Source organism: Equus caballus, chromosome 1, assembly GCF_041296265.1.
Source record: "Equus caballus isolate H_3958 breed thoroughbred chromosome 1, TB-T2T, whole genome shotgun sequence".
In the NCBI taxonomy this organism is placed as follows: Eukaryota; Metazoa; Chordata; class Mammalia; order Perissodactyla; family Equidae; genus Equus; species Equus caballus.
Genome location: NC_091684.1, coordinates 121,752,593 through 121,765,124, shown reverse-complemented (window position 1 = coordinate 121,765,124; position 12,532 = coordinate 121,752,593). Strand labels below are relative to the sequence as shown.

Sequence of the window (12,532 nt, the reverse complement as noted above, 5' to 3'; positions counted from 1 at the left end):
ACTTAACCGCTCAGCCACGGGGCCATCCCAAAGCTGATCATTTTGAAAAGGATACAGAATGAGAGAAGGCACCGCAACAATTCCAGACAGCTGTGCAAGCTGCTCTGCCACTTGGGCCATATATTGTGGTGGACTCAATCTTTTAGATGTTTCATAGGCAGATAGAAATTTTCTTTGGGGCCTTTGGCAGTCCCAATATGGAAAGCAGAGGACAGGGTTTTAAGATGTTAGAGCATGGTCTTGTTATCACCTGCAGATGTCTAATCTACTTTTGAGAAACATCACTTGGCCTGCTACGGGGCCTACCAGAGACTGAATATTTGACCATGGGCCACCAAGTTACCATGTGACTGGAGCTGTTCATCATGAACTGGGTGTCATGTGACCAAGTAAGTCATAATGTTGGGAGTGCACTGAAGTACTCCATCTTGAAATTAAAGTGATATACACATGATATGGCAAGAGCACACCCTGAAGATACAAATAACTTTAGATCAAGACATGGCCCAGAGCCCACGGTCCTTATTTCTGCTGCACTGACTTTTCTCTCCCAATCCAAACTTGTGGCCTCATGGAGAACTTTCTTCAATTAGTCTACAAAACATGGAAAGATGAACTCCTGATCTATGATGGTTCTGCATGATGTGCAGGTACCAAATGTAGAGAACTTCAGTCATACAGCCCTTCCCTGGGACATCTCTAGATGACCATGGAGAAGGTATATTCTCCCAGTGGGCAGAATGTTAAGCATTGCACCTGGTTGTTCACTTTGTTTGGAAAGAGAAGTGGCCAGAAGCTCAATTGTGTATATATTATTCATGGGCTGTGGCCATGCTTTGACTTTAGTATCAGGAATTTGAAAAGAACATGATTGGAAACTTGGTGACAATGAAATTTTGGAAAAGCTAGGTGGATAGACCTCTCTCAGTGGGAAAATAACATGAAAATATTTGTGTCCCAAGTGAATGTTCACCAAAGATTGGCTTCAGCAGAGGAGAATTTAAATCATCGAGTGGATAGGATGACATATTCTGTGGATACTAATCAGCCTCTGTCCCTAGCCACCCCAGTCATAACCAAATGGGATCATAAACAAGATGGCTATGGTTTCAGGGATGGAATTTGTGCATGTCTTAGTAAGACTGGCTTTTGCTCAGCAACACTGAATGCCCAGTCTGCCAGCAGCTGACAGCGACACTTATTCTGCCATATGATACCATTCCATAGGTTATTCAGCCAGATAGTTACTTGGTGGCATGTTGATTACAATGGGACCCTTCTATTTTGGAAGTTCTTACTGGAATAGACAGTTAACCTTAGTGCATTTTAACTTCCCCGCATGCAGTGTTACTGGCCAAACTACCATCTAGGGCTTAAAAAAATGCCATATCCACTGTCACGGTATTCCACTCAACATTGATTCAGATTAAGGACCCATATTACAGCAAAATACATGTGGCAATGACCTCGTGTTCATGGAATTCACTCTCTTACCATGTTACCCATTATTCTGAAGCAGATGGCTTGATAGAAGTGTGGAAGGAATTTTTGAAGACTTGGTTACTAAACCAGGTAGGTGGCAATATATTGCACCGTCATGGCAAGTTTCCCCAAGAAGCTATATATGCTATGAATCAGAGTCACATATTTAGTACTGTTTCTTTGATAGCCAGATATAGTGGGTTTTTTTTTCTGTTTTGTAATGAAAGTGCCTAACTTAAGCTTTGCTTGCTGAGGCATTCATTTCAAAGAGGCATGCACTTCAAAGATAACTGTCTCAAATAAACACATTGCCAGCCACATGACCAGATAAAGAGCCAGGCCACCTCCCCCACTGAGGTTACTTTGTTTTAGAAATCTTGGTTGACTTTAATAAGTGACCATTTAAGTCACTTTTTTTCCCCTCATGCTTTAAATTCCTGCTGTTATGTTTTAAATTCATCAATAAAGAGTGAGCTCATGAAACTCTAGTCCCCTACCTTTGACCCCTAATAAAAACAGAATCCCAGTCCTGTGCACTCTCTCTTTCTCTCTACCTGTGACCTTGCTGTGTGGCCCCAGGTGTGCTATGTCATTTCCAGGTCTTGTAAGTAATAAACTGTTATTTTTTGAAATTTTCCTCATGATTATTGCTGAAGGGCATCTTGCAATCATAATGAGAACCACAAAGGCCATTCCAACCACAAAATTGCTTGTTGATAGGCTAATACTAGCACAAAACATCAGGAATCAAGGATGGAAATGAGAGGAGCACAACTTCCTATTTCTCTGAGTGCCCCTTAGCAACAGTTTTGATTCCTCTTCCCATGACTTTATGCTCTGCTGACATAGAGGTCTTAGTTCCGGAGGAAGGAATGCTTCCACCAGGAAAGAAAACAGGGATTCTACTAAACTTGAAGTTAAGACTGCCACTTGCCTACATTGGGTTCCTCGTGCCTCTGAATCAACAGACAAGGAAGAGATTTATTGTGCTGCCTGGGGCGACTGATTCTCCACTCAAACAACCTATAGCTGAACAGTAGGTAAAGCACCAAAACCAGAATTATTCAGCAATATTGTAAAATGGGAAAAAAAATCTCAGTATAAAACTGTGCTCAATCTCAAATACAGCATGGGCAAGTGAGAATTTATAGCCAAATAGCTTGGTAGGGTCACCATTTAGAAAATTACTAATAGGAAACATGAAAGATAAGGGGATATGTGGGTACATCAATCTAACATAACTCTTGCTGAAGACAGGCCAGGTAGTTCAGGCATTTCCTGCTGTATTATGGGGGATTAGAAAGCCAACTAGATATCAAGGGCAATCATACAAGTACAATGAGTGACTCTTGCCAAACTGACTTAACATAGTTCTTGCTAAGGATTTACAAGAAATGCGCAAAATTGGCCTAGGAGGGGATTCAGGAGCCTGACTAAAGTTTTGTCAAGCAAAGAATCAGTGTCAGTCCCCTCATTTGTTTAAGAAAATAAGGGGGCCGGCCGAAGGCACAGTGGTTAAGTTTGCACGTTCCACTTCTTGGCAGCCAGGGCTTCGTTGGTTCGGATCCTGGGTGTGGACATGGCACTGGTTGGCAAAAGCCATGCTGTGGTAGGCATCCCACGTATAAAGTAGAGGAAGATTGACATGGATGTTAGCTCAGGGCCAGTCTTCCTCAGCAAAAAGAGGAGGATTGGCAGTAGTTATCTCAGGGCTAATCTTCCTCAAAAAAAAAAAAAAGAAGAAGAGACTCTTCTTTCCTTTGAATAATATAAGTCCATTTCTCCTTCAGTCATCCTTTGTTCATTAAGGACCAATTGATTCACCTGTTGAGACCAGGTAGCCGAGTGTTATGTACTGCATAGTGCTAGACATCAGGCATTTAATGATAAGGAGTTTCTATGAAAGAAAAAAGAAAAAAAATAATGTTACAAACTCAGCTTTATTTCAGGGAGCAACCAGTCAAGAAGATTTCTAGTTCTTGGGCTCAAAATGTCTTTAGATGATGACACAAGGAGAACAGTGGAAATTCAATGAATTTCCTGATTTGCAGTTTGAATGTCTGTGGCAATGGCATCAAGGATTCTGGTGAACTTTCTGAGTGGCCCACAAAACAGCTGAGAAGGAGGTTACTAATACATCATCTGTTTTGGTTGTTTCCTTGTCATTCATATCAAGTTATCCAGCTTCAACCTGCAGGACTCGTTGTAGATCAGGAAAAGGGATGATTTAGTTTCAGTGATTCAACTTCAGAAGGGATAAAATTGAAAATGTTTTAGCCAGATACTGGAGGATCTTGATGAATTCAGAATTTTTTAAAGACCAGCAAAGCATGTAGTGAGGAGCCCCCAAGGTACACCGTAATTTTCTGTTGAAACATAATTTTTTCTCTCAAGTCTCCACCGTTGCTGTCAAAGAGAATCAAGTGAGAGTAATTTGTTTGCAAAATAAGTCTAGTGTCATTAAACTTGACCTGATTGTTTACACAAGTGCAGCAAGATTAGTGACATACCCCATAAAGTTTTTGAGTTTTCTTTGCTGGAACTTTACATAAAGAATCTCAGACTGGACTTTTAAGAGCGTCTCAGGGCTAGGAAGTCAAGCCAAGATCTTGCAATTTTGTGTGCAATACTATGGATTTGGGAGAATTCTTTTGTTCTCAAGGCCCCCAAAATATTCTGAGGTTCCTGGGCCTGCCAAGAAGTTACCTTTCTTAGTGTCTAGTAAAGTTTTAGTATCTAGTAAGACAGTTATAGACCAAGTTTTCTAAGAGAGTCTTTAAAGTCAACCTTAGTTCCTTAAAGCTGTCTGGTCATAATTGATTAGATGTGTATCATTCTCTAATATGGCATTCTAATTAGAGCCTTGGTTGTATAACTAATGTTTCTTGTTGTGTTCTGTTACAGGGATAATACATTTTTACTTAACTTATGCAAATAACAATGTTTCCATAAAGTAAGAAGATTCAATATGAATTTTCAAATTCTGGAGGAATTATGCAGGGTGACAAAGTAGTCATTTCATCTTAGATCATAAAGGTATACTTTAAAAATTGCTGTGTTATTTAAGATGTAGTTTAAGATAAAAAGGTTTCCTTAATTCTGAAAAACTAATAAAAAACAGCAGTGTTTCAAAGAGAAAGTCATAAAAATTATAATCATCCTCATCAGTTTATTCAGTCCCATGGATTTAATTCTTGTTTTGCTTGCTTTGGGGTTAGCAGTTTTACGAAACCATGAGGTTCTTCACTACTTCTGGAAACTCTTACTTAGTCCAGAGGCAAGTTCTCTGAGTTCCTCAAGTGATGGCATTATGGATCTCTCATCTCCTTGCTAATTTTAAGCACTTTCAGACAGACAATAATCAAAGTCTAAAAATTAGTATCTGTGAATGACAAATGACTAAAACTGCCATGGTTAAAGTGTGATGAGAGTTCATTTTATAAGGGAGATTACTTATTTTGTGGCTTATAACATTTTAATATAATAGTGGGACAATGAGGATATTGACAAATTTCTATGAACTTCATATAATTTATATAATACCTATATTAGTGACATATATCCACACACATATATAGTGACATATATATCCTACAAAGGTTTATCATCACTTTTTATTTAACAATTCTCCTATATAACTTAACATGCTAAATAAAGCTAATTATTTTAAAATTTATTTTTTACAAGGTGAAAGACAAATTCTTTCAGCTCTTCCAGGGATTCTCCAGGAAATCTAAATGTTAATTTGGGTTCAAAAAAACTTCATACAAAATTTGATTTGGGGAAGTTTCCAAAAATGTAAAAATGATCATTATGAAGCAATACTTAGTTATTCATTTAACCAAAGTGGAAATTAGAACATTTCAAAGGCAAATATAGAAAATTACATAAATCCATGTATGACATAATGACCTTTTGGTCAACAACAAATCACATACATGATGATGGCCCCATAAAATTCTAATGGAGCTGAAAAATTGCTATCATCTAGTGATGATGTAGCCGTCATAGCACAATGCATTACTTATGCGTTTCTGGTGGTGCTGGTGTAAACAAACCTACTACACTGCCAGTCACATAAAAGCATAGCACACACAATTATGTACAGCACATAATAATTAATAATGATAATAAACTACTATGTTACTGGTTTATGTATTTACTATACTATACTTTTTATTGTTATTACAGAGTTACTCTTTCTACTTATTAAAGAAAATTTTACTGTAAATAGTATACTATGTTACTCCAGGAGCAGCCTCATATATCTCATGTTTAAAACATCTCTTGATTGCATCATTTTTTCTTATGCTTGATTTAACCTCATGTTGTTTTGTTCATCATAGACCCTAAGCATACAAAATTCACTGCTAACGTTGCCAATAAGAGGCCAAATTGAGTGACTGACTTGGAAATAAAATTAAGAGTGATTAAGAAGGGCTGGCCTGGTGGCATGTTGTTTAAGTTTGCACATTCCACTTTGGCAGCCCAGGGTTTGCCAGTTTGGATCCCAAGTGTGGACCTGAACACCACTTATCAGGCCATGCTGTGGTGGGCATTCCACATATAAAATAGAGGAAGATGGGCACAGATGTTAGCTCAGGGCCAGTCTTCCTCAAAAAAATTGATTAAGGACTATGAAGGTGGAAAATAAGTGATTGTTATTGCTCTTCAATCAGGAATGTCCCATTCCACCAAAGCTACAATCTTAAAGAACAAGAACAAAGTGATAGAGGCTGTTTAAGTATCTGCTTCATTGAAGGCAACAAGACTAACAAAAATTTGAGAAGGGCTTGTATCAGACATAGAAAAACTTCTAGTGACCTGGATTGAAGACTAGACACAGAAATGTATCCTTTTCTGCACCATGACCATGACCCTAAAGCAAAAAATGTGTTTGCAATGCTGAAAGGGAAGGCTAGATGCGACTACTATCATGAATTTACTGCTAGCTCTGAGTGATTTAACTGACTCAAGAATCATCATACATTAAATAATGTGAAAGTGAGTGGTGAGTCTGTGAGTGCTGATGTGAAGGCAGCTGAAAAATTTTTGGAAACTCTAGATATACTTATTGTGGGGGGAAATTACTTGCAATAGCAAATATTCAATATGGATGAAACCTCCCTATTCTGGAAATAGATGTCTGAAATGACTTTCATTTATAAGAAGGTCAAGTTTCAAGGCTTTTAAGGAATGATAACAATCTTGCTTGTGGGCAATGTTGCAGGTTTTGTGACCTGGCACAGTGAGAATCCCAGGGACTTCAAGCATGTCAATAAGCACACACTGCCAGTGTACTACAGGAGCAATAAGACATCATGGATTATTCAGCTCCTCTTCCAAGATGCCCTCCTGAATAGCCATGCCGGCAAAATGGAGAAGTACTGTTTGGATAATAATGTACCCTTCAAGATTGTGCTTATTATTGACAATGCTCATGGATATCCTTGTTTTATTGGTGATCTTCATCCCAATATCAAAGCAGTGTTTCTCTCTCCAAACACCATCTCTTTGATCCACCTGATGGATCAAGGAGTTATATCAGTTTTTAATCCTACTACCTAAGGAGGACCTTCGCCCACACTATTGCTGCAACTGAGGAAGACACTGATGCAATTCAGAAAGAACTACAACATCTATGACTGCATCAAGAACCTTTCTTGGGTTTGGGGTAACGAATGTATGGATTGACTGAGAGTATGAATGGCATGTGGAAGAAGATGCTCAAGAGGTTTTTCCATGACTTCATATGATTTTCTGAGAACGAGGAGGTTGTAAAAATCAACAAGGCTGTGGTTGAAATGTCAAACAACTTTAACCAGCATGTGGATGAGGATAACTTTGAGGACCTCTTAAAGGTAGCTCCTGAGGAATTAACTATTAAAGAGTTGTTGGAACTGGAGCAGAAACACGTAGCTATAGAAGAGGCAAGCAAAAAGGAAACTGCAGGAGAAGAAAAATAAGAACCCCCCAAAAATTCACAGTAAATGGTTTAGCAGAAGCTTTTGCAGACCTCAACAAGCCCTTAGAAAGTTTGAAAACATGGACCACAATGCCGGAAAATCTTCATTAATAGAGAGGAATGTTTATGGTGCATTATATGCTTAAAAGCAAATCTATGATAAAAAAAAAAAAGAGAAACAAACCAAAAAAAAAAACAAAACAAAGCTGCCATGGGCCTATCTCTAAAAAAATTGACACCTCCTAAATAAGAGCCTCAGGCAAGTCATTCAGAAGGTATTCCAGAAGAAGGCATTGTTATCACAGGAGAGGACAGCTTCATGCATGTTATTGCCCCTGAAGACCTTTCAGCCGTACAAGATGTGGAGGTGGAAGACAGTGACATTGATGATCCTTAACCTGTGTGGGCCTAGGCTAATGTGTGTGTTTGTATCTTAGTTTTTAACAAAAAATTTGAAAAGTAAAAAAGAATTAAAAATAGAAGAAGCTTATAGGATAAGGGTATAAAGAAATAAAATATTTTTGTACAGCTGTAAAATGTGATTGTGTTTTAAGCTGTTATTACAAAAGAGTCAAAAAGTTAAAAAATTACAAAGAAGTGCCAGCAAGCTAAGGTTAATTTATTATTAAAAAAAGAATATTTTTTTTTATAAATTTAGTGCAGCCTAAGTGTTCAGTGTTTATAAAATCTACAGCAATGTAGAGTAATGTCCTAGGCCTTCACATTCACTCACCTCCCAGTCACTGAGTCACCCAGAGCAACTTCCAATCCTGCAAGCTCCATTCATATTAAGTGCCCTATAAAGGTGTACCATTATTCTTTTATATCACATCTTTACTGTATCTTATCTATATTTTGATATGTCTAGATACAAAAATACTTGCCATTGTGTTACAATTGCCTACTCTAGTTAGTATACTAACATGCTGTACAGGTTTGTAGCCTAGGAGTGATAGACTATACCATATAGCCTAGGTGTGTAGTATGCTATACTATCTAGGTTTGTGTAAGTACACTCTGTGATGTTCACATACAAAAAAATCACCTGATTCATTTCTGAAAACATATCACCATCATTGGGCGACACATGACCACAGTTTTAAAAACTACCTGTTTTGATACTGAACCTGAAGTGAGTTCGCCCACCCATTGCACAGCAAGCCAGTCTCTGACACCAGGTGTAGTGGAAGAAAGTAGGAATTTTATTTTTGCACAGCACTGAGCAAGGAGAGAGGGCAGCTAATGCTGAAATCCTAAACTCCCAGAAAAGCTAAAAGGCAGGGTTTTTATTTGGGGTTTTACGTAGGGGAGTGGGAGCATATGGCCTTGTTGGTCGCAGCTTTCCCACCAGCCTGTCTTTGGCCTTGAGACACTTGTTGAGAGGAGGGAGCCCATAAACTTGCTGGTCAGCAGCTTTCCCACTAGCCTGTAAATCTTTGCAGGGAGGAGTTGATCCAGGTGCTTGTCCTTGACAGTGTTTGTCTCCATGGAGGATAGTGGATTCTGGAGCCAGGAAGCCAGAGAGTAAGCAGGGAATGAGTATTTTGGTTTTAACCCCATATATGCTGGGTTCAATGTGGGGAAACTGATATCAGGGTTGGTATCAGTTTTAATATTGAGAAGAGTTAGTTTTCTAAAGTAATCAAAGAACTGATAAAGACAGCATGAAGAAGAGGAAAGTATTTTGAGACACAAAACCTTGGTATTCTAGGCAGAACTATTAAAAGGTAAAGGAAATCTTTTACAATTTCATATTAATAGCAAATTAATAATCTAAGAAAACTTTGTTGCTTTAGTAGAGAGAGGAATTAATTCTGGCTTTGCACTCATACTATTCATTTTAAGGCTAATTTTTAAAAATTGTAAATAAATTTATCCAGTATTTTCCAGCTTTGACCACACATGATAACATTCCTTTTCCAAAATTTCTTTCCCATAAAACTACAATACTTTTCCTTTCAACATCTGTTCAACATTTGTCTTACTCTTTCTTTTTCCTTCTTGAGTAAGTAGTCATTCCACAGTAGGAGAAAATTACATTTTTACTTTACAAAACCACATCTTTCATATCTTTATTTATCAAAAATGTGTCTTACTTTCCTTGTATACATAGGTTTATTTTTTCTTTACCCTTGTTAGTCATAATCATTTTACTTATATATATTGATTAGAGTTTTAACAATTAATCACCTTTCTTGTACAGAGAAAACTAGGAATTAAGCAATTGTTAGCTGTTGGCCACATACTATCATTCTGTAGCAAATTTGTAACTAAATCATTTCATAATTTTCTAAAGGTATGTGATTTTTAACAATTAATGTTTCAATATTTTAAATTATTTGGAGATGATCTAGATATTCAATAAATATCCTTTATTTATCTTAATTTAGTATGGCTTTAATGTTTTGAGTTTCAAAAAAAAATTTGTGAGATTATTATTTTTTTTAAGATTTTATTTTTTTCCTTTTTTTCCCCAAAGCCCCCCAGTACATAGTTGTATGTTCTTAGTTGTGGGTCCTTCTAGTTGTGGTATGTGGGAGCAGTGCCATGTCCATGCCCAGGATTCGAACCCACAAAACACTGGGCCGCCTGCAGCGGAGCTTGTGAACTTAACCAATCAGCCATGGGGCCAGCCCCTGTGAGATTATTTTTAAGGAGGCATATTATAAAACATAATCATTGTTGAAAAGAATATTTATAAAATTTTATCCCACCAGTATCGATTCAATTAATTTGTTTTTAATAAATATTTTTGAATTGATCATGATAATTTCAAATCTAGCAATCATCCAAAGTTGTTTTTCTTGTTGAAAATTAGGCAAGTATCAAAATAATACAGAAGCAAAGGAAACAAAAAGTTAAACAATTGATTCTTCTGTATTTATTTCTTTTAAATTAATTGCTAAACTTAACATGCATTAAGGAACTTATTTTTAATATACAACTTTTCCCTTGATTGGATTTATAGTTTTAAGCATCTAGTAGAGATAACATTAGTGTTTGAGTACTAAATCCAAGTAGAAAAATATTGTGTTATTATATTTAATGCTGACAACTCTGAAGATGTGCCTGTTTTTATTTTACCAACAATTGTAAAAACTAGTTTTATTTACCAAAGACATCCTCAGTAAAGGGGAATTTATCGTCTAGAGGTCGGAAAGACCACATATTAATAACATGTATTCATGCGGTATACATAAAGGCCCATACATACTTAGAGACAGATGCAAATAACAATTTTAAAGCTTTCATTCTAAAATTTTAGCTCTGATTCAATAAAATATAGTAATACAGTCTCACTGGTTTAGCTGCACTTTATATTTTCATCTGAATTATGTCTTTGGCAAATGAGGCAAATTAAGGATGCCTGTTTAGCAATGTTTGTGGAGGAGACTTTTAATATTTTCTTTTGAACTGACATGTAATCTGATGGAGGCTGTGGGGCAGAGGTGATGTGAAGGAGAGCTTTTAGAGAAGCTTTTTGAGAAAATCTAAGGCTTCCCAAAGAGGCTTTTGAAATTCTGAGTGATCCTTAGTAAAATCATGTCAACAAGTAAGGAAGTAGACAGAGTGGGCAGAGCATAAACTCAGCAAGGATTCAAGAAGGTTTTCAGTCTGCTGAGTAGCTACAATGTTCTTAACTAATGGTAACTTTATACTTATGAACAGAGAAACCTGGGGCTCTAACACAGCTTTGCTTCTTTAGAACTGTCACCCAATTTATAACAAACAGAGAAACCTAGCACTCTAACCCAGCCTCTCTTTGTCTGGGATTCTAACTTACCTTCTAGAGAATACTCAAAATCCTATGAATGAAAATCTGGCCCTACTAGCCTCAACGCACATTTGTCTAGAGCAATGCTTTGGAAGTGGGACTCACCAATAGATCCCCAATCCATCATTCAGGAGTGGACTTCAAGCCACAAACTTAGGGTCCTGGTGAGGAGGCTGGGGCTCCAACATTGACTCTGATCTACCTTATTTTCAGAAAATAACTGATCAAGAAAAACCAAAGTTTAAAAGATGTAAAAAAATCCCACTTTATTCAGTACTATTGTAGTATGGAAAAAGATACCTCAGTATTTGTTTCTCTTATTCCAAAATTCATGGGTCCATGAACCAAGGGACAGAAATGAGAGTGACAATATTTTTGCTTCCTTTTCCCTTGACTTAAAGCTCTGCTAACAAAGAGGTCTTATTTCCAGAGGAAGGAGTGCCTCCACCAGGAGACAAAACAATGATTCCCCTGAATAGAAATTCATTGTGCCACCTGACCTCATTGGGCTGCTTATGCACTTGAGTCAACATCCAAGGAAGAGATTTTGGGTACTGGGTAAGCTAATCGATTCTGAATACTATCAGAGAAAATCCATAGCTGGACAATAGAGTGGTAAAAACTGATATAGTCAGGACTATTGTAATAGGTGAAAGAGTCCTCGGTATTCAACAGGGTCAATTCTGAATTGGGCAAGTGAGAATTTGTAGCCAAGGAACCTTAGGGGTGTCAGTGAATGGAAAATTACTATGAGAAAACATGAAGTGTTGTGGATTTTGGCTGAATGGAGCTAAGAGGATTCATGCTGAAAATAGGGCAGGCTTACCAGACATCACCTGGTGAATTGTGAAGGATGAGAAACCTGATTAGATATTGAGTGTGATTAGGCATGAAGGATGAGGGACTCTTACTAAACTGACTTAATAGGGTTCTTGCTGAGGAGTTTAGAAGTAATTGCACAGATGGTCTTATGAGAAGGTTCAGGAGACTGACTAAAGTTTGGTTAAGCAAAGAATTTTTGTTAGTCCCCCTACTATTCCAAGGAGTACGACGTTATTCTTCTTTCCTTAGAACATATAAGTCCATTTCTTGTTTGCTCACCTTTTGTTCATTAAGTACCTGCTGAATCATATGTTGAGACCACGTAGTAGAGGGTATGCTTTATCATGCTAGCCATCAGGCATTTACTGAGGTGGAATATCTATGAAAACAAGATAAAAATAGATCAAGGTAAAAACCTAGTTTTTGATTCCAGAGAGCAGCCACTCAAAAAGATTTTTTTTTCTTTTGAGGAAGATTAGCCTTGAGCT

The 12,532-nt window shown here is 37.3% G+C and overlaps 1 long non-coding RNA gene across 1 annotated transcript; it reads left to right on the top strand.

Moving 5' to 3' along the window:
* Positions 1-2,007: 2,007 nt before the first annotated feature.
* LOC138924315 (uncharacterized) lies at positions 2,008-9,832 on the top strand. Its single transcript, XR_011439294.1, has 2 exons — positions 2,008-2,086; positions 6,713-9,832. It is a non-coding gene; the product is annotated as an uncharacterized lncRNA (long non-coding RNA).
* Positions 9,833-12,532: the final 2,700 nt, after the last annotated feature.